This window comes from Ambystoma mexicanum, chromosome 4p, assembly GCF_040938575.1.
Source record: "Ambystoma mexicanum isolate Mex_15411 chromosome 4p, UKY_AmexF1_1, whole genome shotgun sequence".
NCBI lineage: Eukaryota > Metazoa > Chordata > Amphibia > Caudata > Ambystomatidae > Ambystoma > Ambystoma mexicanum.
Window position 1 is genome coordinate 1,286,696,342 of NC_090927.1, and position 25,770 is coordinate 1,286,722,111.

The window sequence follows — 25,770 nt, forward strand, 5'->3', positions numbered from 1 at the left end:
AACATGATTGAGTTCACTCAAGACCAGCTAATTCTCGTTATGCTCCCAACAAGGCAGAGGGCCTTGCAAGACAAATGGATGGGACCCTTCAAAGTTGTGGGAAAACTTGGAGAGGTCAACTATCTGGTGGATCTGGGCAGACCCAGGGAAGCTCCTAGAGTCTTCCACACCAACCGCCTGAAAGCGTAAGTCTCCAGACCTGAAGTAGGAGCCTTGCTTCTAGCTTCAGCAGCAGAGGAAGAAGAGAGTGAGTCTCTCCCTGATCTCCTCAGAGCTGTACCTTTAGATGAAAAAATTGAAGGAGTCAATCTCTCTTCAGATCTGACACTTGAGCAACAAGAGGAGTGCAAATCTATGTTAAATCAGTTTGCCTCCCTGTTCTCACTCTCACCAGGCTTGACCCCTTGGGGACAGCAAGAGATACTCACTGGTGACTGTCTGCCAGTCAAAAGCAGAGGATACAGAATGTCAGAAAATGTGAGAACCCATATCAAGGGGGAGGTCAAGAAGATGCTTGATCTCGGGTTAATAGAACCCTCTACTAGTCCATGGTCTAGCCCAGTTGTGTTAGTACCAAAGGCAGGATCCAAAGACTTGAGATTCTGTGTGGACTATAGAGCTCTTAATGCAGTTACAAAGACTGATGCCCACCCTTTATCAAGGACAGATGAGTTGGTGGATAAACTTGGTGCAGCCAAGTACCTCAGCACATCTGACCTTAAGTCAGGCTATTGGCAAATAGCCTTGACAGACCATGCCAAGGAGAAAACTGCATTTTCCACCCCAGTTGGCTTGTACCAGTTTAATGTCATGCCTTTTGGATTAAAAATGCACCTGCTACATTCCAAAGGATGGTGAACCAAGTTCTAGCTGGGATGGAGGACTTCTGCATGGCATACTTGGATGACATTGCAGTCTTCAGACACTCCTGGGAGGATCATGTGAACCACCTAGGGCATGTTTTGCAGGCTCTTGGACAGGCCAATTTGACTATCAAGGCAACTAAATGCCAGATAGGTCAAGGTAAAGTGGTCTACCTTGGGCATGAGGTAGGAGGTGGAGAAATAAGGCCTTTGCTCAGCAAAATTGAAGCTGTGCAAAATTGTACAACACCTACTACTCAAACCCAGGTGAGAGCCTTCCTAGGCCTCACTGGGTATTACAGGAATTTCATTGAGAACTATGGGACCATAGCTTCTCCACTGAATGTAATCTCCTCTCCAAAATTCCCTAAAAAGTTCAAATGGAATGAGGAGTGCAATCAGGCCTTTGAAAAACTGAAGAAAGCTCTTAGCCAAGCTCCAGTACTCAGAGCTTCTGACTACCACCAAACTTTCATTGTACAAACTGATGCTTCCAATGTAGGTATAGGTGCAGTTCTAAGCCAACTGGATGAGAAGGGTAGGGAGCACCCCATTTGCTTCATCAGCCGTAAGCGGAAGGATCCTGAGACAAGGTGGGCAACAATTGAAAGAGAATGCTTTGCTATTGTGTGGGCACGAAGAAGTTTAGGCCATACTTGTATGGTTCTACTTTTGTCATTCAGACAGACCACCAACCCTTGAGATGGTTAATGCAAATGAAGGGAGAAAATCAAAAACTATTGAGATGGTCAATCTGCCTGCAAGGGTTTGATTTCACCATTGAGCACAGGTCAGCGTGTCAGCATCAAAATGCTGATGGGCACTCTAGGATGTATGTCATCGACTAGAGGTATGAGGTTCATCCAGGAGTGGATTAAATCCTCCTGTCCCTTAGTCTGGGGGGGGCGAGTGTTAGGGAGAATTCTCTGTTTAGGCTGAATTTCCTAACCTAGTGAGTCCCCCAGCAGCTTTGCTGGATTTTTGGGGTTTATGTTTTTCTCCTGCCAAGAGTGAGACTCTTTTACCCTCACTCTTGGGCATGATTTGAGTGTGTTTCTTTGAATCTAGATGTGTTTAATGGGCTATGGGGTCTTTTAGCCCATAGGGCTTCATGTGTTTTTGTGATGTGTGTTACACAGCACCCTCAGTGCAGTAACACAGGGGTGTCATAGTGACCCCCCAGTATAGACTCCATACCTTGGGACTGACTACTGTCTCCCTGGACATGTAAAGTCACCATTGACTTTACTAGTCTTAAATTCTGAACAGAACCAGTACAAACCAGCATATTGTGGACGCACTGGCTGGGGCAATTCAATTGCCCCGGGGTCTGTTAGTGAAGGGGGCACGTCTCCGTCCCCCCTGATCGAGTTTTGGCTGGTGGCAGTGGATACTACTTTTTATATTCAACCGCGAATATTTCTCTATGGGATTTTCCCATTGTTCGAGGCTACTATCTTTATTTATTTAATTACGATAGCCTCGAACATACCGCCGGTTTATTTAATTAATATCAATTCTCCGGTTGGTATTTTTTGCCAAAGCTTGGTTCTAAAATGGCATTTGTGTTCTCTTCTGTGACTCCAACCCAAGTCGAGCCCTTTGTTCCACTTTTTGGTGGGCTTCTCCACAGAAGCCCTCCAAAGTGGTGCCACTCTGTCTGAAGTACTTAGGAGGGGTGGAGGGGGATTTAGGCACCCTGAGCTGAGTTGCATAGGCAACTCAAGTCGCACCCCATCCTGATTGGCCCAGGTGGTGAGCCGGCCGGCTCACCACTTAGCATGTTTGAGTGACAGCTAGGCTGAGTGAATGGGGGTTTTCTGCATAAAAGCAGGGCTTTGGGGACTGGAACTTCAGAAGTCGCCACAGGACCTAAGAATCTGATGAGGGAGAAGCTGAGCCGACCTGCCACGACGACACCACCGGTGGAGCCCTGCTGGACCGTCTCACCACTTTTCCCAACGACAGAGGCGATCTCCCGCCGGAGAGTCTTCTTCCTTTGACTGGTGGGGATAACCAGTTTCACTGTCTTTTTGCCTTCCCGACGTATCTCATGGCCGCCTTGCCTGTGCCAAGCACCCCGGCAACCGGGAAACCACGTTTTACCACGTCCATGAATTAAAGGGTGTTATTACCTTTAACCGGAAAACTCCGCGGCTGGTTTCTTCCCTGGCAGTGCAACGACCTTCATCTTTCCTCCACGTCGAGATCCTCTCTTCCCCTGGATGACAACGCGACTTGCACCCACTGCCAGGAACAACTGCCACCGCTGGAGGATCCTTCCCACTTAAGGTACCGTGTCCCGCCTGGCTTCCCTTGCCACCGACTGTACGGGGTAGATTTAGCCCCCGGCTTTCGAACCTGGGTTAGCCTGGGACACCCTGGCTAAACTTTTCTGAGCCTCTCTAAACTCTTTTTGAACTCTCTGCAAGACTTTCTAAACCTAGTGTAACTGTGTGATCTTGGGCGCATTTGTGCTCTGCTCTCTCTAAGAGTGGGCCCAGCCTTTGGACTTTGGCTCACCAGTGACTTTTGCTCTTCTGCCTTGCTAACAGTGTTCCTAATCTTAGAGTGGTGTACCTTTCCATATTCTGTCTTTTTCCCTCCCTTTTTCACAAACTTATTGGAGTGCCATCTGGTTAAGCGCTGACCTCTGTGTGAAAATAAGTGGTGTTTTACTAAGACTTATCTGATAAGGAAAAAGGGGTGTATATATTACAAGAGTAACTGTGTTTAGAATATTTTACAATAAGAGTGCTGGAGTGTTTCAAACAGTGTGTTTTTAAATAAATAATTATATACTTTGATACCAAAGCTCTGGTCAGTGTTTGCTTGTATTGGTGTGTCTGAGTGCCTATTGTGTATACTTTGCATACTGCCTAACTCTTCTTGAGGGAAGTCTGACTGCTCAGCCACAGCTACCAGGTAAATATGGGTGGTACAGACTGCTACCAAGTGGGTTTACTGCTAACACCTGTAGTCCTAAATCTTTTGCAGTGTTCCCTAATGGAACTGCACAGGTTTCTGCCTAACACACTGCCTTCAAGTCCATCTCATGTACACATTTGAACTTCACCCTTTTTGAGTACAGATCCACTATAACCAAGACATATTTTTTAACACCCCCTCTTGACCAAAAAGGACCTAGAATGTCTAGTGCAACATACTCCCAAGGTAGCTTGGGAAAGTTAAATGGTTTGAGGGGTTGGATATACATTTTCAGAACCTTATCAGATGTTGCACACGCTGAGCGTCCTTTAACCATATCCTCCACCTCAGAATGCAAACCTGGCCACCAATAATAAACTCTCAGCTGACATTTAGTTTTGGCAATCCCTAGGTGACCAGTATGAGCCAATTCCAGTAACTTTATCCACACCCACATGGGAGTCACTATGCAACCGGCACGTATAATGTGCCCGTCCTATAAACCTAAATCATTCCTTACTCTGTGAAAAGTTCCAAGACCCATATCACCTGACCAATCTGACCAGTCGATGCAGACAAATTCCTTGAGTTTGAATAATTCTTGATCCTCCCTTACAGCTTTTTCCCACTCATCCTGCGAGATGGTGTCCTCACATACCCAAAATATATTCTGCATTAGTTCTTCAAAACCTCATCACCAATGCAGACCACATTCCTAGATAAACAATCTGCAATCACATTAGTTTTACCAGGAACAAACCTAATCTCAAAATCATGTCCTTGCAATGCCGTAACCTTTTTTGTTTTAGTGTTTTATTGGTTAATTAAACCTTTTAACATGAAAAGATGCGATTGAATATCAAACCAATAACTTGCTTACACAATTCACTATAATCTACAATTGATTCCCAACATTTCATAAGAGAGAGAGCTACTAAATTACACAAAGAATGACAATCACGAATCCTAATATCATAAAAAGGATTAGTCACTAATCCTAAAATAGGTAAAATGTATATATAGCAATCATTAAGCCTCTGTGATCCTAAATATTAAAATCACACATATCATATGTTAGTTATTCTTTTTTCAAATTTCAATCCACATGTGATATAGTGGTTTCCCCAAGTTCAAAAAACTCCATATTTGCAGGCCGATTCATGGAATTAATGTGCGCCGAAAAAAACGGCGCACGCGTGCGAAAACGTGCGATTCGCAGTGAAATAGCGAAAATCGCAGTGCAAGTGCGATTATCGCACAGAAAACATCGCACATCAATTCATGGAAGTCCGTGCACGCGCAAAATGTGGGATGTGCGCTGACAAAGTGCGCGGCGCACGCTGGCGCACGCTGGCGCACGCTGGCACATGCTGGCACATGCTGGCGCACAGGTCATCGAACGCCGTGCGATAAGGCCACAGCGAATTCGCACATAGCGCGGCGCACATAACAAAAGTAGGCGTAACACGGGGCGTCACACGCAGAATGGGGAACAACTCGTGAAAATGTGGGCGTCACGGGGGAAGTACAGGAGGCAAGTGCGCAGAACACCCACACGCTCGCCTGCAACACGTATTCATGGAATCGAATAGGGAAAAACAGCGCACGGCCAAAGACGCGCACAGGCCCATACATGTCCGCCACACGAAAGCAGGCGGTAGCGTCCCTGCGCAGGAAAAAAATGTGTGCCAGAGAAGGCCCACACACGATCGGGCCTAGGGGAGCGTGTGCGTGTATTTCAGAGGTGCGCGAGAAGTTCCACACGCGATTTGCCTGGGCGCGTGTATTTCAGAGGTGCGCGAGAAGTTCCACACGTGATTTGCCTGGGCGCGTGTATTTCAGGGGTGCGCGAGAAGTTTCACACGCGATTGGCCTGGGCGCGTGTATTTCAGAGGTGCGCGAGAAGTTCCACACGCGATTGGCCTGGGCACGTGTATTTCAGGGGTGCGCAAGAAGTTTCACACGCGATTGGCCTGGGCGCGTGTATTCCAGGGGTGCGCGAGAAGTTCCACAAGCGATTTTCCTGGGCGCGTGTATTTCAGGGGTGCGCGAGAAGTTTCACACGCGATTGGCCTGGGCGCGTGTATTTCAGAGGTGCGCGAGAAGTTCCACACGCGATTGGCCTGGGCGCATGTATTTCAGGGGCTCGCGGGTGTTTACACATGCGATCGTGCCTGGGGGAGCGTGTGCGTGTATCTCAGAGGTGCGCGAGAAGTTTCACACGCGATCGGGCCTGGGGGAGCGTGTGCGTGTATTCCAGAGGTGCGTGAGAAGTTCCACACGCGATTGGCCTGTGTACGCGATTCCATTGGACCAAAGGCCCTGACAGCGCAGGCGCGTCTGTGACGTGACACGCGCGGCCATGTCCCTGTACCCGGGGGAATGTTACAAGACCAAAAACTGCAGGTCCGAGTGTCAGCCCACGTAATTGGAGGATAGTGCCTCAGTGCGTATACGCGGAAGTGACGTTGGACGTGTGTTGCGGTTTAAAAGGTGCGTGTAGTACGTCATTTCCTTGTACGTGCTTCCCGTGGAGAGCGAGTGGGTTAAATCTGTACTTCTTGTCGGTTCACACGCGATTTACTTCACAGCGTTTCTAGTTCGTACTCCATGTTACCTCTGTCAGTATTTTTCTGATTTTCTCTTCGACCTGTTTCCTCAAACAGCGTTGACTTCTCCTTTTGTCCTGTCTCCTCAGACAGTGTACAATTCTTCTTTTGTCGGGGGTGTTGCCAACGCGCACACGCGCGTATTTTTCACACTCTTTTCCCAGGCAGACGGTGAGTCGCGCACGTATTTACCAACTGTGCTAGCCCCGTGTGTAGCGTACCCCTTCAGAGGTCATTGTAGGCTGCGTGTGACACGCATACGTTCATTTTTGTGTTTCTGGGTGCCACAGCGTAGTGCAGGTTCCTTTTCCCACGCACGTGGTCTACGAGGGGTCGCTTGCACGTCATTTTCTGTTTTAGGGGTGCCTGTGCGTTGCGTGACCCGTCATCTTTCCCCAGGAGTTCCATACAGCCTTGCTAGAGCACTTGGGTACGAATTCCATCTAGTACCCTACCCCTTTGACCCCCAATTGCCCAGGACAATTGTCCACTGCAACTCCCATACGCACAACTCCATCAGTGCCATGGCTGGGAGGCGAGCAAGTGGTAAGGGTGGAAAAGGTGGCCGAGCCTCAAGAGGTGGGCGTGGTGGGCGCGGTAGGGGACGTGGCCAGGATTTGCAGACTCCCCCTAGCCCCCCACGTGTGGAGGACCAGTCAGGGACACACATCCCCCCCCCATGGTTGAGGGAAATGTGGCTGACACCATCCCTGCTCAGCCCTTGTTGGACCGGCCCGTTGTGGCACCTGACCTAGCACAGGGTGACTCCCAGGCTGACTTCCAGGTCGCCAAGTCTAGGCCACGGGTGGCGGCGCAAGCCAGTGTCACCAGGCCACGTGGTACAGGGGCAGCCATGTCATCTGCTGCCCCGAGTAGGCGGGGTGGGGAGGCTGCAGGGGCAGCTGCAGCTCCGTCCACCCCAGATCTGACTCTCCCAGCAAGGACAGTGTTGGTCCCGGTACATCAGACTGAGGTTGCCCCTGCCATCATCACACTTCAGCTAATGCCTGCAGAAAGTCATGTGGTCAGTGTGCCATCGCACACTACTACTACACAGTCCACCGGTGCTCCTGCCTCTAGTGTCCAGAGCGGCGTAGGGCACTCCGGATCCCCACCACCCACAAAAAGAAAGAGGAAGAGTGCTCGTCCAGTACAGGCTGATGACCCCGACACGGCTACACGGTCCGGCACGCCAAGGAAGCCTAGCTTCAATGATGCCGAACTGGATGCACTTGTGCAGTATGTGTCCGAACATGACGCCGAAATGTTGGTCACTTCAGGGTGTAGGATTACACCTGATCGACGTCAGGCACACTGGCAGTCCATTGCGGACAGCATAAGTGCCCTTGGGTTTATGAGGAGCAGAGCTGTTGAGTGCTACAAGCGCTGGAACGACCTTAAGCGTAGGGCAAAGAAAAAGCTGGCCTCAAGTCATGCCGCAACTCTGGTGACTGGAGGTGGGTCTCCACAAGAGGACATAGAACTCACTCTACATGAGCATGTTGCTGGGACCTACGTCACAGAGGAGCAGATCCAAGGTGTGGGAGAACTGCCAGATTACGAGGCATTGTCCGGTGAGTGCACATGCATGTGTGTGTGATCGATGTGTATGTTGTTTGTGTGAGGGGTTCTGGTTGAGTGTCAGGTCAGGGTGTGTGTGCCTGAGTGTTTTGGCCCACCCATGTGCTTCATCCAATGCATTCGGCGCCCGGGGATTTGGGTATTACAGTATCCCTTCTGGCCACAGTAGGCGTTTTGCACTACATCGCGCCAGTTGCCCTTGAAGTGGCATCTTGCTACAACATTGTTCCGTATTTAGCTGTGTTCATTCAGGCTGATTGTAGGAATTCACCTGGTTCTACTGCGCATCACTCTGCCCTATTGTCACATATATGACATGCCTATGGTACATGCCATCTGTGTGATGCATGTGTCATGTATGTGTATTGGACATGCCACTCACAGGCCAATGTGTGATGGCATTGCTAGCCAGCATGCAGCTGATGTGTTGCTCTCCCATCTTGGTGTCATCAGTGTCTGACATTTTCCTCCCCTTCCAACTCATGGACAGTGCATGCATGGGAGGGTTATAGTCATGTGGGACATGTGTAAATCAAGTATTGGTACTGTAGCTTGTCTGGCCTAACAGCGTGCCATGGTGCTAATGCCTGTTTACATTTTTTGTCTTTCATGTTTTTGCAGAGGATGACGCACCTGATGCTGTTGAGGGAGAGGAGATGGTGCAGGCCCAGGAGGGATCTGAAGCACGACCAGGCACCAGTGGGGGACGTGGTTTGGTGGTGGGGGAGAACCCTCTCTTGCTGCAGGCCATACTGTCCAGGGGTGTCCCTGGCTGCACCTCCCCAGAACTCTTTTCTGGTGTTGATTTGGATGAGGCCTATGTGGATTCGCAGGTATGTGTTCATGGAAGGGATACTGTTCTGTCCGACCCACCTGCACCAGGGGTAGAGCCCACTATGGGGATGTCAGTGTTGGTAGGTGCGCCTGTGGTGGTTACGGATGCAGGGCCACACTCCGCAACATCTGATCCTGTTCCTGGGCCAGCAGTTCAGAGGGGAAATGCAGTCCTGCAGCCTCAGGCAGTGCCGACACAGCAAGGCGCAGTTCGCCTTGCCCCAGACAGGTTGTCATGATGCCTACCTCCAAGGAGCCAGGTCCGACCCAGCAACCCCAGAGGCAGGCATCATTTCCCCCAGGGGAGTGCCAGCGGGCCCAAGCTGGGGCCCTTTGGACGCAGTCCTGGCGCCTTAGGCGCCAGGCTCATGTTGGACCTCTGTCCTGGCGCCTTAGGCGCCAGGCTCATAAAACTAGACATGTGTTCAAGTGTTTTAATGTGCACTTACCTGATGCAGACCATGCTACCACATCCAGGCCCTCTTGAGGCCTGAATAGGAACTACTTTACCTGTGGGACTACTTTCCACCCGGGTGTGGTCGGGGAAGGATACATACCTGATCGGAGGAAGGATACACACTTGGAACTTCTTCCAAAGCTATTTAAACCACACCCGATCAGCAACTCACGCTTCGCGTTGTTCTGCTCCTCGCAGCTGGACGCTCACCGTGTCAGCTCCTGCATCTGGACTTTAGCCACGCCTGTCAGCATCCTGGGTCACCTGCAAAGGGAGACAAGAGACCTACCAGCTAATCTGCACCACGGAGACATCACCGACGATCCTGAAAGGGAAGACATCATTTTTAAAAGCATTTCGTTACGATCGCTGCAGCGCAGCATATCACTCACCTTTCCTGGGTTCCTCCATCTTCAGCAGCGATCATCCGGATACACAGCCACTTCCCAGAGCCTAGAGAAAAAGACAAGAATAAGAGGTGAGAGAAGGAAGGGAATAGGAAAAGCTCAGTTTCCTTCTAAGACTTACCTGTTGGGTCATTCCCATTTCATTTCGGGTCTTGCTGCTTCCAAGCATTTTTTCCGGACCCCGGCCCCTATGGGGAAAAAAGACAAAGACATTAGATGAGCGAATGCAAAAACATTACCTGAGCGCTCATCTAGGACTTACCAGATCTTTACTGGAACTGCACGTTTCACTTCGGGTCGGCGCCATATCTCCGGCATTCCGAACCCCGGCCCCTATGGGGAAAAGACATCAACATTAGCGCTTCGTTGCAAGAAGTCTCCAAAGGAATCTTCATTCATCACCTGAAAAAAGACAATGAACATTATTATTTAAAGCTTGAACTTTTGAACTTGCAACAGAACTTTTACAGCGCCTTACCAGTATAATCAAACTTACCTGAACTCCCATCCAACCTCAATCCAGTGAAGTAACTGGGTTCAACGCGCCCCTGCGTCAGAAGCAGGATGGAGAGCTCGTCCTTTCAGACCCTAAGGTGAGACTTCACGGGGAATCGTGGAAGGGTATCGTGGAGGGTTGGAAGAGAGTGGGAGGCTTGAGCATAACTCAGTCAGTAGGTAATACTCCCTTTTCACGCACAGGGGAATATTCCTGCGAGCCGGAGAAGCCAGAGTAGAGGGCCCTTCCTGTCCATCTTCAGAGTCCTGCGCTTCACCATTGAAGAAGCATCAGCACTCGAAGCCAGACCTGCGCCTCCGTGGGAATCAGGTGAGCGTTACAGAACGCGAAGCCTACCCACAATTTCCCACCCGGGCGCTATGGAGACTTCCGAGACTGACCAGCTGGCCCAGCTTTTGGGGGAATTACGGGCAGAGGTGCACTCAGCCCGCCAGGAGACTAACGCTCTCAAAAGAGAACTGATCTTATCAAAGGAAAGAACTGATGACCTAGCCAAAAGGTTATTACAGGCCCAGGCAGAGCACACTCCTTTACCTAATTCCGGAGACATTTCCACATCAATGGGTTTGAGTAACCCGGTACAAATTAATCTACCTGGACACATGCCTTTGGCCCCGCCTGAACGTTTTGCGGGGGATCCCAAGAAATATGCCATCTTTATGAAGCAATGTCGTTTACACTTTCTATGCAGACCCGGAGCCTTCCCTAACGACCAGACCAAGGTAGCCTTTATACTATCTTACCTCAGTGGCAGTGCTGCCGATTGGTCTATTCCATTGGTAAATCAGGAGGATTCCATTCTCCAGAATTTTCAGGGCTTCCAGGCCAGCATGGAAAGATTGTTCGCTCGACACTCTCAAGGACAGGCCCTTGATAACGAACTGCTATCCTTACGACAAGGTAATCAGGATCTTCTGTCCTACATAGCCACCTTTAACAGACTGGTTGTGGAAACTGGATGGCCAGAAAGCAAAAGGATCACATTGTTTCATCGAGGCCTGCGCGGAGAGCTTAAGGATGTTCTAGCTCAGATAGTAAATCCACCCCAGGTCTGCACAGACTACATTGACTTGGTGGTTCAACTTGATCACAGACTTCAAAATAGAAAAGCAGATCGGTTCAAGTATGAAAACCGAGCACCGATCAAAACCCACGCTACCTCCAAGAGTACCAACGTATCTGAACCTATGCAAATCAGTGGTGTTAAAGGACCATTAACGCAGAAAGAACGAGAGAGAAGGCGGCAAATGCAACTTTGTCTGTATTGCGGGACTTCCGGTCACTTTCTTCGAAATTGTCCAGTTAAACCACTTAAGAAGGTGGTTGGAGCTACTGATAACGAATTAGTGACACCTGATTCGGGAAACGACCTAGCCCGGCAAGCGTAGGGGTCCGCTTGCCGAGCTTGAAATCTAACTCTTTGACCTCGCATTTCGTCATGCCAATGGTGCTCGTGGACCCAAAACAGCCTCAGCAGTTGCATGCTATAAAAGCATACATCGACAGTGGAGCTATTGGAAATTACATAGACCGTGAATTGGCTTCCAGGATTAAGCTTCCTCTCCGCCCGAAAGTAACCCAAGATGTCATTACTACAGTAGATGGAACCGAAATAGCCTCAGGGCCTGTAACGCATTCCACTGTTGAAGTGACACTGGTGGGTCAGGATGGACATCGGGAAGCAATCGTGTTTGATGTGATCAAGGCACCACAATTTCAAGTAATTCTTGGAATTCCTTGGTTAGAAACACATAATCCCAGAATTGACTAGCGAGCAAAGAAGATAAGTTTTCCTGATTGTGAACCAACTTGTTATCCAAGAAATCCAGCTATGGGTCTAGCCACAGCAACTTCCACCCCTGTACAGCTACCGTCTGAATACCAAGAATTCCAAGACGTTTTTCAGAAAGAACAGGCTAACACGTTACCTCCCCATCGGTCTTATGATTGCCAGATCGATCTGGTACCCAATGCTCAACTACCTTGTAGTAGGATTTATGCTCTTACGGAACCTGAGAACCTGCATTTGCGTCAGTATTTAGATCAGTACCTAGCCAATGGTTTTATTCGCCCGTCCAAGTCTCCTGTCTCTTCAGCTCTGTTCTTCGTGCCAAAAAAAGAAGGCGACCTTAGAACGTGTATAGACTATCGTGCCCTAAATCAAATAACGATTAAGAATCGTTATCCTCTGCCCTTGATCCCTGAGCTTATCGACCAGGTGAAAGACGCTTGTGTGTACACCAAGTTAGATCTCCGAGGAGCTTATCACCTGGTGCGCATAAAAGAAGGCGACGAATGGAAGACTGCATTCCGCACCAAATTTGGGCTCTTCGAATATCAGGTGATGCCCTTCGGTTTGTGCAATGCACCTGCCGCCTTTCAGTACTTTATGAATGATGTTCTTCGGGAACTTATCGATGTCTGTGTCATTGTTTACATTGACGACATCCTGGTGTACTCTTCTTCAGAATCTGATCACAGAAAACATGTTAGGGCAGTTCTTGAGAAACTGCGCCAGCACAGACTATTTGCAAAACTCGAAAAATGCGTTTTTCATACCACAGAAGTTGAGTTTCTCGGATTCATCCTGACACCTCAAGGAGTCCGAATGGACTCGCGAAAGGTGGACGCCATCCTCAAATGGCCATCTCCAAGCTCGGTGAAGGGAGTTCAGAGCATGCTCGGCTTTGCCAATTTCTATCGAAGATTCATCCCGGAATTTTCCCGAACAGTCCAACCCATCACCGCTCTCCTAAAGAAAAACAAACGCTTCGAATGGACTTATGAGGCCGAACAAGCCTTCCAGGACCTGAAAACCAAATTCACCTCTGCACCTGTATTGAAGCACCCGCACCCAGATCTCCCGTACATAGTGGAAACCGATGCTTCCAGTTCGGCCATGGGAGCTGTCCTGTCGCAAAGAGACCCAAAAACTAACCAACTACACCCAGTGGCCTTTTGGTCCAGAAAATTTTCTCCTCCTGAAATCAACTACGTAATTACCGATAAAGAGTTACTGGCCATCAAATCTGCTTTCAAGGCTTGGCGTCACTACCTTCTCGGGGCAAGACACACCATCACCGTTATTACGGACCACAGAAATTTACAGTATTTAAAGACGGCCAAAGCTCAATCTTCACGACAACTCCGATGGGCTCTATTCTTTGCGGAATTTGATTTTGTAATTACCTATCGCCCTGGCTGCAAGAATGGTAAAGCGGACGCCTTATCCCGGATTGGCATGGAAGAACCCAATTCGAGTTTAGAACCTGTGCCAATCATACCTGAACAAAGAATCTTAGGACTAACTTCATTGAAAACTATTGAGGACATCCAAACGCAAGTAAAACAACTTCTAGACACTTCAGCCTTACTGGAATGGAGTCAAAAGGGTCCTCATTACACCGTTAAGGATGACTTACCCTACTTCCAGGAGCGGTTGTTTCTTCCAAGTAAAGAATTGCAAGAACTTGTTATTGCCCATCATCATGAATCTTTAATGCAAGGACACCCTGGTATCGCTAAAACGGAGGAAAAAATCAAACGCCACTTCTGGTGGCCTTCTTGGAGAAAAGACATAAAGTCTTTTGTACTGTCTTGTGGAATTTGCGCCCAAAACAAGGCTCAAAAGAAAAGGCCAGCCGGCCTACTTCAACCCTTGGATATTCCACCGGCACCATGGCACACCCTGTCAATGGACTTTATAACAGATCTGCCTCCTTGTGCTGGTTACAACACAATCCTTGTAATTGTGGACCTATTCTCCAAAATGGCCCACTTTATCCCTTTAAAGGGTTTGCCTTCAGCTTCCACTTTGGCCAAGGAATTCCTGGAGAATATAGTTCGCATACATGGTTTCCCTTCCATTTTAGTCTCGGATCGTGGAAGTCAATTTATCTCACATTTTTGGAAGAAGTGTTGCCAACTAGCACAAATAGATGTTCGGTTATCCACCAGCCACCACCCCCAGACCGACGGACAAACCGAGAGAACCAATCAGACTCTCGAGCAATATCTTCGGTGCATGTTACACCAATCCGAGTTAAATTGGAAAGACATCCTTTGGATCGCAGAATATGCATACAACAATTCAGTGCATTCTGGAACCGGACAAACCCCCTTTTATACTTTGTATGGTCACCATCCTCGGACCTCTGACCTAGATCCACCTCTGACCCTGGAAATGCCCGCAGTAAATCATCTGCATTCCACAATAACCCGAGCCTTCAAAGAAGCTGCAACTCATTTACAGCAAGCCAAGAAAAAGTATAAAGAAAACGCTGATTTGCACCGAAGTAAAACTCCTCCTTACCAAGTAGGAGACCAGGTATGGCTAGCAACTAAATATTTACCCCTCAAGGGCCCGCGAACCTTCAATCCCAGATTCATAGGACCTTATCCCATCAAAGCTATAATCAACCCAGTGGCCTTTAAACTGGATCTACCGTCCAACATGCGTATTCATCCAGTTTTTCATGCATCACTTTTGAAGCCAGTACAACCAGGAACCCGAATGTCCAAGCCTCCAGATCCAGTTCAAATTGAAGGGGAATTAGAATTCGAAGTTAAAGACATTTTAGACTCCAAGGTGGTAAAGTCGAAACTCTTCTATCTTGTTGACTGGAAGGGATATGGACCTCAGGAGAGATCGTGGGAGCCTAGTAACCATGTCCACGCACCTCGATTAGTACAAAGGTTTCACCTGAGATTTCCGAACAAGCCCAAACCCCCGGAGGGAAGAACCTTGGAGGGGTCTTGAGGGGAGGTACTGTCATGATGCCTACCTCCAAGGAGCCAGGTCCGACCCAGCAACCCCAGAGGCAGGCATCATTTCCCCCAGGGGAGTGCCAGCGGGCCCAAGGGTATCGTGGAGGGTTGGAAGAGAGTGGGAGGCTTGAGCATAACTCAGTCAGTAGGTAATACTCCCTTTTCACGCACAGGGGAATATTCCTGCGAGCCGGAGAAGCCAGAATAGAGGGCCCTTCCTGTCCACCTGTGCCTCCGTGGGAATCAGGTGAGCGTTACACAGGTGTGGTGCCCGCCAACGCGGTGGCCGTCCACCACCAGGCAATACCACATGGGAGCAATCCATTTACGGTATGGCCAACCAACAGGCAGCATCATCAGAAATGATTGCTCAAGCCATGGAGAGGGTGGCCACTTCCATTGTCCCCCCAGAAAGGCAGATGGAGCTACTACAGCAGGCAACAGACTCCATTTGCCAATCAGTCAGGGAGGACATGTTGGTATCCAACAGGGACAGACTGGCGGCCCTGGACAATCTGAGGGAATCAATTTCTATAGATGCCCAAGGACAGAGGGAAGCCCTGAGGGGAGGGTTCCGGCACCTCAGGCAGACTCTTGTGGACCTTGAGGCTTCCACTGTCACCAGGACGGAACAGATGCTGGAGCGCGTCACCCGTACGGTCTCAGCAGAGATGCAGGCAACTCGGGCGGAGGTCCGGGCAACACGTCGGGTGTTGCATGGGGATCTCCGCACCATATCCCTCCAGAACGAGGCCTTCCAGACCCGCATGCTTGCTGCCATGGAGGACCAAACTAGGGCTTTGCGTGGGCTGCCTCCCATAGCACCACCACCTCCTGTGGCAGCAGCAGCAGAGGTTGAGGAGAGCGAATCCAGCAGTGAATCTCCCACTATTTAGTAGCCATGCAGGCCATGAGCCCATGGAGGTGTTTTTTTTCCGCAACATTCACGCAGGTGGCTGTTGGTGGGCACCCTGTCCTCGGACCTCCTGGGTGGCCTCCCCCACCCCCCTGGCCCACACATGGCCATTTTTGATTTTTGATTTTTTGTTGCAGTGTGTTGCCTTGTGTGGCTCCCGTGGGCATCCACTGTATTCCGGCTGGGCACATGCAGGCTTGTCCTGAGTTTGGGTTAGATGCTTGGGTTCGTGAGACACACACCCCTCCTGCTTCCCGTTTCCATGGGCTTGCAAAGGGTGTGCCCAAGTGACAGTGAATTACACAGTGACGTTGGACTCCCATGAGCTGTGTGGGCAGTCTGTAGTCAATACTGTGTATACATTCCTAGTGCATATTGTTGTTGTATTGTGCACTGCATGGTGTATTGATGTGTGCTTGTGCATCCATGTCTCCCTCCTAATTTGCAGGTTCATTCCTCATGTCTTCACAAGGCCGTCCACTTTGGAGATGGAGCTCATGTTGTGAGCAGTGGACTTCCAGATGTGCGTGGCAACAACACTGTACAGTTGGAGGTGGTGGATGTGCTGGCATTCTCATGTTTTAAGACTACGTATCCTTTGCCTTAGTACTGTCATGTTTATGCTATGTCGATTGTATTGTGGTAAGTATTTGGTCATGTGTGTTGTTGTTTCTACATTTATGTGGGCATATTGTGTGTGGCCAGTTTCCTTTAGGGACACTGTACTTTGTGACACGTGTCATGTTTGGGGGATGACTTTGTTTGCTCTCACATGGCATGTCATGCCATGGTGTGTTGGGTGGCGGTGCTGGGGAGGGGTTGGTTGACATGGCACTGTTGTCATGTTGTGTCTTGCAAGGGGGTAATGATTTTAGCAGCATAGAAGTGTGTCTTTTGAACACAGAATTGGTGGTGTTTGTGTAGGTAGGGAAGCACACAATGGAACACTTCCAGATGTACAATCTCAGGCTGGTATGGTTGTGACAGTTGACTGTCCATTGACACATCATAATTGTCAGTTACAATCATCATTGATTGTCAGCTGGTATGTGCCAGGGCTGTGTGCACTCCACAGGGGTGTGATTTTATGTGAAGTAATTAGCCACGAGCTGCGTACGGGCTGCCTCACCCCGTGCCCTTTCCCCTCCCATGCACAGTGGCCATGCATGTGGTTGGGGATGTGGGGGCACCACCATGTCCACGGCCAGGCACCGGCGTGTTGCAACGTTGTGCAGGACACATGCTGCCACTATGATCCTGCACACTACGGGGGAGCGTATAACAGCTGCCCGCCAGAACGGTCAAGGGAGCGGAAGCGTGACTTGAGCACTCCGAATGTGCGCTCCACGATGCCCCGGGTTGCAATGTGGGCTGTGCTGTATCTTACCTGGGGTGGCGTGGTGGGGTTCCGAATTGGCGTCATCATGTGGGTGCTGAGAGGGTAGGCACTGTCCCCTGGGGAGGTGGTGATGGGTATCATCAGTGGGGTTGTGACATTACTCAGTATCTGACATGCATGCATGCGCAGTGGCATTTATACTCACCAAGCAGCCATGTATCGCCATGCCGCCCAGCTTCTATGTCCCGGTTTAGGGTAGACATTCTGTAGATGAAACTGTCGTGGGTGGAGCCTGGATAGTTGGCATATACTGAGGTGATGATTCCCTTGGCATCACATACTACCTGGGCGTTGATGGAATGCCAGTGCTTGCGGTTTCTATAGATGTGCTCAGTTGCCCTGGGGGGACGTAGAGCCACATGGGTGCAATCAATAGCACCTAGCACTTTGGGGAATTGTGCCACCCTATAGAAATCCTGGACAACAGCCTGCCTTTCTGCAGGTGTTCTGGGCAGGTATATGTGCCTGCGGACTGATGGGCGTGCAGTGATGATGGCCAAGACCTGGTGTAGGCAGCTTGACTGCGTGGCCTGTGACACCCCCCCCCACTATGGCACTTGTCCGCTGAAATGATCCAGTGGCCAGGAAGTGCAGTACATTGAGGACCTTCTCCAGGGGGCTGAGTGCTTGGGAGCACAGGGTGGTTGATGTGAGGTCATCCTCCCACTCACTGACCAGGTCGAGTATTATGTGAGGTGGAAACCTGTACCTCCCATACACATGGTCATCAGGCATCCCAAAAAGGCTGGTTCTGGATGTAAAAATTCTGGCCCGGACTATCCTCCTCCTCCTCCTGCGGTATCCCACGGCCACTGCTGCTAGGAACGGTATGTTCATCCTGGCGTCTGAGCTTGTTTGTTGTTTGCGTGCACTTTTATGCTGTGCGGGTGGACATACGCCTACTTCCTGCTGGCGTACGTGTTTCCGGATTGGCCACGTTCATTTCCATGAATACGTGTTGCAGGTGAGCGTGTAAAACTTCCCGCGCAGCCCTGGAATACCCGCACCCAGCCCAATCGCGTGTGGAACTTCTCACGCACCCCTGAAATACACGTACCCCGCTCCCCCAGGCCCGATCGCGTGTAAAACCACCCGCGAGCCCCTGAAATACACGTACCCCGCTCCCCCAGGCCCGATCGCGTGTGGAACTTCTCGCGCACCTCTGAATTACACGCGCCCAGGCCAATCGCGTGTGGAACTTCTCGCGCACCTCTGAACTACACGCGCCCAGGCCAATCGCGTGTGGAACTTCTCGCGTACCCCTGAAATACACGCACACGCTCCCCCAGGCCAATCGCGTGTGAAACTTCTTGCGCACCCCTGAAATACACGCACACGCTCCCCTAGGCCCGATCGCGTGTGGAACTTCTCGCGCACCCCTGAAATACACGTACCCCGCTCCCCCAGGCCCGATCGCATGTAAAACCACCCGCAAGCCCCTGAAATACACGTATCCCGCTCCCCCAGGCCCGATCACGTATGGAACTTCTCGTGCACCTCTGAAATACATGCACACGCTCCCCCAGGCCCGATCGCGTGTGGAACTTCTCGCGCACCTCTGGACTACACGCACCCAGGCAAATCGCGTGTGGAACTTCTCGCGCACCCCTGAAATACACGCACACGCTCCCCCAGGCCCGATCGCTTGTGGAACTTCTCGCGCACCTCTGAACTACACGCGCCCAGGCCAATCGCGTGTGGAAATTCTCGCGCACCTCTGAACTACACACGCCCAGGCCAATCGCATGTGGAACTTCTCGCGCACCCCTGAAATACACGCACACGCTCCCCCAGGCCCGATCGCGTGTGGAACTTCTCGCGCACCCCTGAAATACACGTACCCCGCTCCCCCAGGCCCGATCGCGTGTAAAACCACCTGCGAGCCCCTGAAATACACGTACCCCGCTCCCCCAGGCCAGAGTGTGCGCTCCCCCAGGCCCGATCGCATGTGGAACTTCTCGCGCACCTCTGAAATACATGCACACGCTCCCACAGGCCCGATCGTGCGCTCCCCCAGGCCCGATCGTGTGTGGAACTTCTCGTGCACCTCTGAAATACACGCACACGCTCCCCCAGGCCCATTCGCGTGTGGAACTTCTCGCGCACCTCTGAAATACACGCACACGCTCCCCCAGGCCAGATCGCGTGTGAAACTGTAGCGCACGCGTGTTCCCGAAACCCGTAATACGCGTTCCCCGCTTTGCGTTTGCTTTTTGCCAGTCCGGTAAACTGGTACAGGGTTGGCACGGCCCTTTGCGATGGTTTTGCGATCTTGATGGCTTTTCCTTGCGCAAGGGCGTTCTTGGGGGCGTAACTGGCGCTGCTGCAGGGTCGCTGCGCCACTCTGCGCCACGTCTGCTTTTGGAGGCGAGAATCCATGAATACGCTGTGCGCAGAAATTGATTTTATCGCACGCGGCTGGCGGAGACATTCGCACGGGCACGCTGTGCGCCAGCCGCGTGCGACACTTTTGTGAGGAATTCCATGAATCGGCCTGACGATCAGATTGAAAGTTGACAATTTGATATTGTAGATTTAGAAAGCCTTTTACATAGACTTCATTTAATGTAATACATTTTGTTAAGCGGTGTCTTGGGTTTCTATCTCGTGACCACACAATCGGTATAATCGCATCTCAAAAAATATTTTCTTCCATGCTCCCTGTTCGAGAAAGCGTAGGAAGTAACTCCAATCTAAGCAATAACATACATCGTCTGAACATATGATTGAAGTGGTTAATAAGATATTTACACAGCGAATACACTTGAGAACCTTGTTTAGAATAAAGCATGTATTTCTATTGTTTCCCAAATTTTGTGAAACGATCGTCTGTATCCCATGTAATTGCACATTTTACCAACTTTTTCTCATTATCTGAGATGGGTAGGGCATTCAGATATTCAAAACCTATGTCAGAAAAGAATGTTTTAATATCTGTTATCCATTCATACAACCAATTCCCCAGCAGGCAATTTTGTAGCATTGTTTGAAATTTGGCAAGAATTGACTGACAACAGATACCACCACTTATCAACCGTATATGAAATATACCCATAGCAATTTTACATTGTGTAATCAATGATATAAGGACTAATTCAAAGTTAATACCCTCAATAGGGGCGTTTTTTGGAAGGCCTAATACTCTTCTCCAGAGTTTACCTTCTAATTTCTTTATCCACTCAGTGTCTCTTATTCTGAAGATTTCCAAGCCATAACAACGGCTGGGGATTAAACAAGTTTTATATAATTTTTAAAAACCCTCAATTGAGAAGCCACCTATATTTTTAATAACATTCAATATTGTCGGAAATCTTCTTTCAATTTTTAGCAAGACATGCCTTTCTATTTCGGTCATTTTCATAGAGTCTAGCATATACATACCCAGGTAAGAGCTAAAGCTAGCACAGAGCCAAATTAATATTTATCCTCTAGAAAGTTTCTGAGGGATAGTAACCTGTGCATGGATATTCAAGGTGCCTTGAAGGAGTGTGAAGCCATAGTGGTCACAGATACTCCTGAGAGACAGCTGGAATTAAAGGAGGCCCTCGAGTACTAATACTAGAGAACAAGTTGAGATACTTGGTTATACTGAGGGGGAAAGGAATCTGTCCAATGCGGTTTAGAACAAAATAGTCACGGATAGAATAGATATGAATTTGAAATCCATTGAAATGGGTATGATTATTATATTTGATTTGATATCTTCAAGAACCCTGCAGGCCCTTCCCCTACAAATGCTCCTACATCTGTGGTTCGTGGTATATTAGTAACACCTATCTCCTTCAGGACTGCAAATTATGCAGAGGTGATTCGAGGAAAGACCAATAAGAATGACCAGTATATAAATGGGGCGAGATTACCAAATCCAGACACAGGAAACTCTGGTAATACTGAGATTAGCATAGAAAATGCATGTACTGTGAATGATCAGCCTTCAAAACCTGTGAGTAACAATGCTCTCTTGGTTGGAGGTATTGACAAAGGCCGTAGGGAAGATAGAAAAACTGGATCTGATTTGACATTGGAGCATCAAGTCCTCTCTGAGGATTTTGTTCGTAATGTGATAAAGGACATTTTGAATCAGAAAGTTGGTGATAAGATGTCAGCACTAAATGTACCTGTAAATCAAATGTAGGCAACAAACTTATCACCGGACGCAGTAGTAATGTGCTAGTTCGAGGTGGAGCGAGAACAACCAATTTTGATAAAAATGAGATGAGAGGGCATGTATTACAGCCTGTCTCCAAAGATGAATATCATAATGCTAACTTGATTAATGGGAAGTTGATTAATACACACCTTAGGGATAATCAGAACGAGATCCTACTTTGTCCGGTTTTTCCAAACAAACTGGGCTTGGTGTTGTATTATGTAATTGAAGCCGGCGGACCACATGCTTTGAACAGACCATATATATTAAGCCTATTCTGTGACATTCCAGAGCTGACCTTGATTACGTCATCAGATATTAAACTAGTTGACTACATACATCCCTGTAGATATGACTATGTACGACTGGTGATTCCCTCACCACTAGTGCGATCACTGATTCTTAAAGAAACTGGATCCTTACAGAAGCGAGGATTTGACGTATGCATTTATCAAAAGAACAGAAAAATTGAAGCACCGCAGTACACGGAACCTCCAATGAATAATATAGGTAAATCATTAAGAATCAAAGCTAAATCACAGATGCATGATTGCATGATGACGGAATTATCCTAAAAGAGATGCACGAATGGCGATCTCTTGCATCGTCATTAAGAGAATCCATATCACAGCTCAGAAACTTGGGTAAACCTCTTTAGCGATATCAAGTCATTTAAATTAGTGTCATGGAATTCGAGAGGTCATACGCACTTAGTATTGAATAACAAGGTATGCAACAGACTAGAGCATTTTGACATTGTTCTTTTTCAGGAAACTTGGGCGTGTGGCCATCTGTTGTGGAATGGGTACGTTACGTTATGCATACCTGGCACTAGTGCTTCCAGTGGTCGGCCAAAGGGAGGAATAGCCTTAGCATTCCGAAATAATCAAGAAATTGTAATGTTAACTGAAAAACAACTGAATACATCTGAGTAATGGCACTGTATCCCTAATGCTAGTAAATATTTACTGCAACAGTGCAAATTATGCAGATAAAATGTTAGAAAAACTGATCAGAGAACTCAACATTTTGATTGAGGAGTGGTTGGATCTAACTCCTGGTGGCTTCATTATCTTGGCAGGGGATCTAAATGCTGACTGCAACCAAACTACTTGTGAGACCGAATAACCTCACTTGGCGATCACGGAAATAAAACTGGCAACAAAAAATATACAGGGGCACTATGGTTATTATTTGCAAGAACATGGGGCTTGGTAAAGCAGTTTAACGATAAACCTACATGGATGGCACGAGGGGAGTCGTCCATCATTGACTTTATGTTTGTTAGTGAACACATCAACAAAATGACCAAAAACATGACAGTACAACTTAAACCACATAGTGACCACGCTATGCTGTCAATTTACTTAAAATTTGAACAACTGCCTTGTGATGGAAATGAGTACTGTGTGGATACCATTGTTAATGTAAGGGGTAACAGAGTAAAATGGAACCCGACAAAGACTTCTAAATTGAATAATTTAATGATGCATGATGTCACACAAAGAACGTTGGAATCTAAAATTGAAATGTATTCAGTGGACTCATTTGGTGTATTACTGGAGAGTTTGTTATCTAAGTTTTATGAATCATCAACAATGGTATCACCACAAAGTAAAAGTCATAGACATACTTATGATTTAACCTTTAAACAACGTAGATCGCAGCTGAACAAAGAACTTTGAGGCATGAAGAAATTAAATCTGACCCCATTAAAAGCTAAGGAATACATTAGAGGGTGTCGGCAGCGGTACAAGAACTGGATGATTCAAAACCGTGCTGCACAAGTGCAGAAAGATAGAGAAGCTATGTTAGCAGCTATAAAGGAATCAAATTCAAGAAATTAGAAATTATTGGACTTTGATTAATAGCACTGAGGTCTCTATAGCGCAATTGAATATAAATCCCATAAGTGAAACGGTGTGGTGTGACTTTTTTGAGAAGCTGTATTGCCCTTCTTCCACTATTTGGTCGGCTCCAGTTTTTGAAAAAGGGAATTGGGTTCTAGATGTGTCTGTTGAAAACATAAGCAGGAGTATTAGGAAAGCAAAATCGTCTTCCTCCCCTGGGCCGAAAATTTGTCTGATGTTACTTTCAAACAGAATGTGTTCATATGGTCAAGGATTCTTAGTTTAATATTCAGAAATGTAGTCGAAACGAAGAGAATGCCTGAGTCTTGGAAAATGTCGTATGTGCTTTTGATATTTAAAAAAGGTAATCGGGTGAGACCCACAAACTATCAGCCGATATCGATGATGAATGTGGAGGCAAAGATCTTTGCTTCTCTGGTTTTGGAACGGCTAATAAGATGGATTGATGAACAAAGAATCTTGGACATAAGACAATTTGGGGTTAGAAAGAGGATGGGGACAGATGTTGGGGGTCTCCTTGTTTCCATTCTGCAATTGAAAGCTCGAAGCTCAGGGCAACTTCCACTGTATGCAGTATCAATGGACCTCTCAGCTGCCTTTGATATGGTTGATAGACCCTTACTTTGGCAGAGGCTGCTTGCACTGAATATTGATAGAGGATTATTGGACATATTGATATATTTATATTCTAACACAGTGATGAAAGTGAGACTTGGTAAGGACGGTCTGATGTCTAAAGAAATAAAGGCAAAGAATGATCTTAAACAGGGCTGTGCATTAGCGGTCATATTATTTAATTTATATGTATCTAGTGCGCAAGATGTTTTCGAGGCAAGTGGATTAGTGGCACCCAAGATGGGAGAAACATCAGTAAAACGGGTCGCATATGCTGACGACTTTTTGCTTTTTGACAAAACCAAAATTGGCTTACAAAGATTAATTGACACATTTACGAAATTCATAAGCGATTTGAAGCTGAAAATAAATCCACAAAAAACAATAATTATTAATTTGGGACATGTAAACAAGAAATGTGTAAAGCCAATTTGGTTTGTTGAGAGGTCAAGGATTCAGCTGCATAAGGTGTTTCGATACTTGGGATACTCATTTTCCAGTTCTATGGGCCTCATTCCAAGTATGGTGGTAGCCATGGAGCAATTAGCTCCATGGCTGCCTCCCATACGAATACCGCCTCTGGGTTGGTTCAATGGGGACTTACCGGTCCATTCCGACCTTGGAGGGACCGGTAAGTCCCCATTAAAAAAACCATTCCCCATTCCCAATTGAGCCCCCATAGGGCTCAATGGGAATGGGGAAGTAGCTAATAACGGTACCGCAATTTGCGGTACCGTTATTAGCTCCGAAGTCCCTTAACGGGTCCCGCCCACAACGGCTGGTAAAACCAGCTGTTAAAGGAGGGACCCGCTAAGGGACCTTGGAATATGGTGGTAAGGGATTACCGGCACCGGTGTCCTTACCGGTGCCGGTAATCCCTTACCACCAACCTCGTAATGACCCCCTATGACTAAGATTTTTATTAAAAACTGTTTAAAAACAAAGGCAATTGAGGCTGCGAGGCAGATGAGGATAATTGAAAGAAGATATGGAAAATGTACTATGTCTACATGTAGAGACTTTTATATCATGAAGTCATGCCAAGACTTGCATATGGGTTTGAATTCTTTCCAGATAACTTGATACCATACCTAAGAACTATAAAAACTGTAATCTGGAGAAAAGTTCTGTTTTTTCTGCCCAAATGTGTACCCATAGAAGTAATCCGTTATGAGTTTGGACTCGGTTCGCTAAAAGGTCTTATGGAATGTAGGAAGATAGCGCTACATAGGAAATGTGTATTGGGTGAAAGCAATTCAATGTATAATGTATTTAGTGACAATGAGTCGGAAGAAGTTATGCGAAACCTTAAAACAGATGTCAAAACTATACTGTTAAATGTTGGTGTCACAATGAAATGTCTCATTGAGAAACCACTGAAGGTAAAAATGTTAATTAAAGCATTTGACTGGGTAGACAATAATGCCACTATATTGAATTTCAAGTTATATTGCCAAACGGTATCAGTATGAAAATGGTATCCTGAGCCAGAGAAATACCTTGTAAAATATCCATTGCGTTCCCTAAGGAATAGTGTGATGCGTTTCAGGTATAATGTTTTAAACACAAATGAAATTGGTTTCATGCGTAATTCAATCCCTAAGGAAATGAAAGTGTGTAGATTTTGCTCAGTAATAGGTGAAATTGAAACTTTGATGCATCTGTTATTAATTTGCCCTAAACTGAGTAAGGAGAGGTTAGAGTACTTCTCGAAATTTGTGCGAGACACTTCAAATGTTCGAAGGGATGTGATTTGGTATGAAATGCTACATGGCCCATCAATGTGCTTAAAAATCAGGGTTGTTGATTTTTTAAAGGAGGTTTGTAAAGTGACTTAGAAGGTACCCAAGGAACCG

At 47.7% G+C, this 25,770-nt stretch overlaps 1 protein-coding gene across 3 annotated transcripts in view; it reads right to left on the reverse strand.

Moving 5' to 3' along the window:
* Positions 1-25,770, reverse strand: part of PCNX2 (pecanex 2) — a 3,925,748-nt gene that overhangs the window by 3,615,135 nt on the left and 284,843 nt on the right. The gene's annotated exons all lie outside the window — the stretch shown is intronic.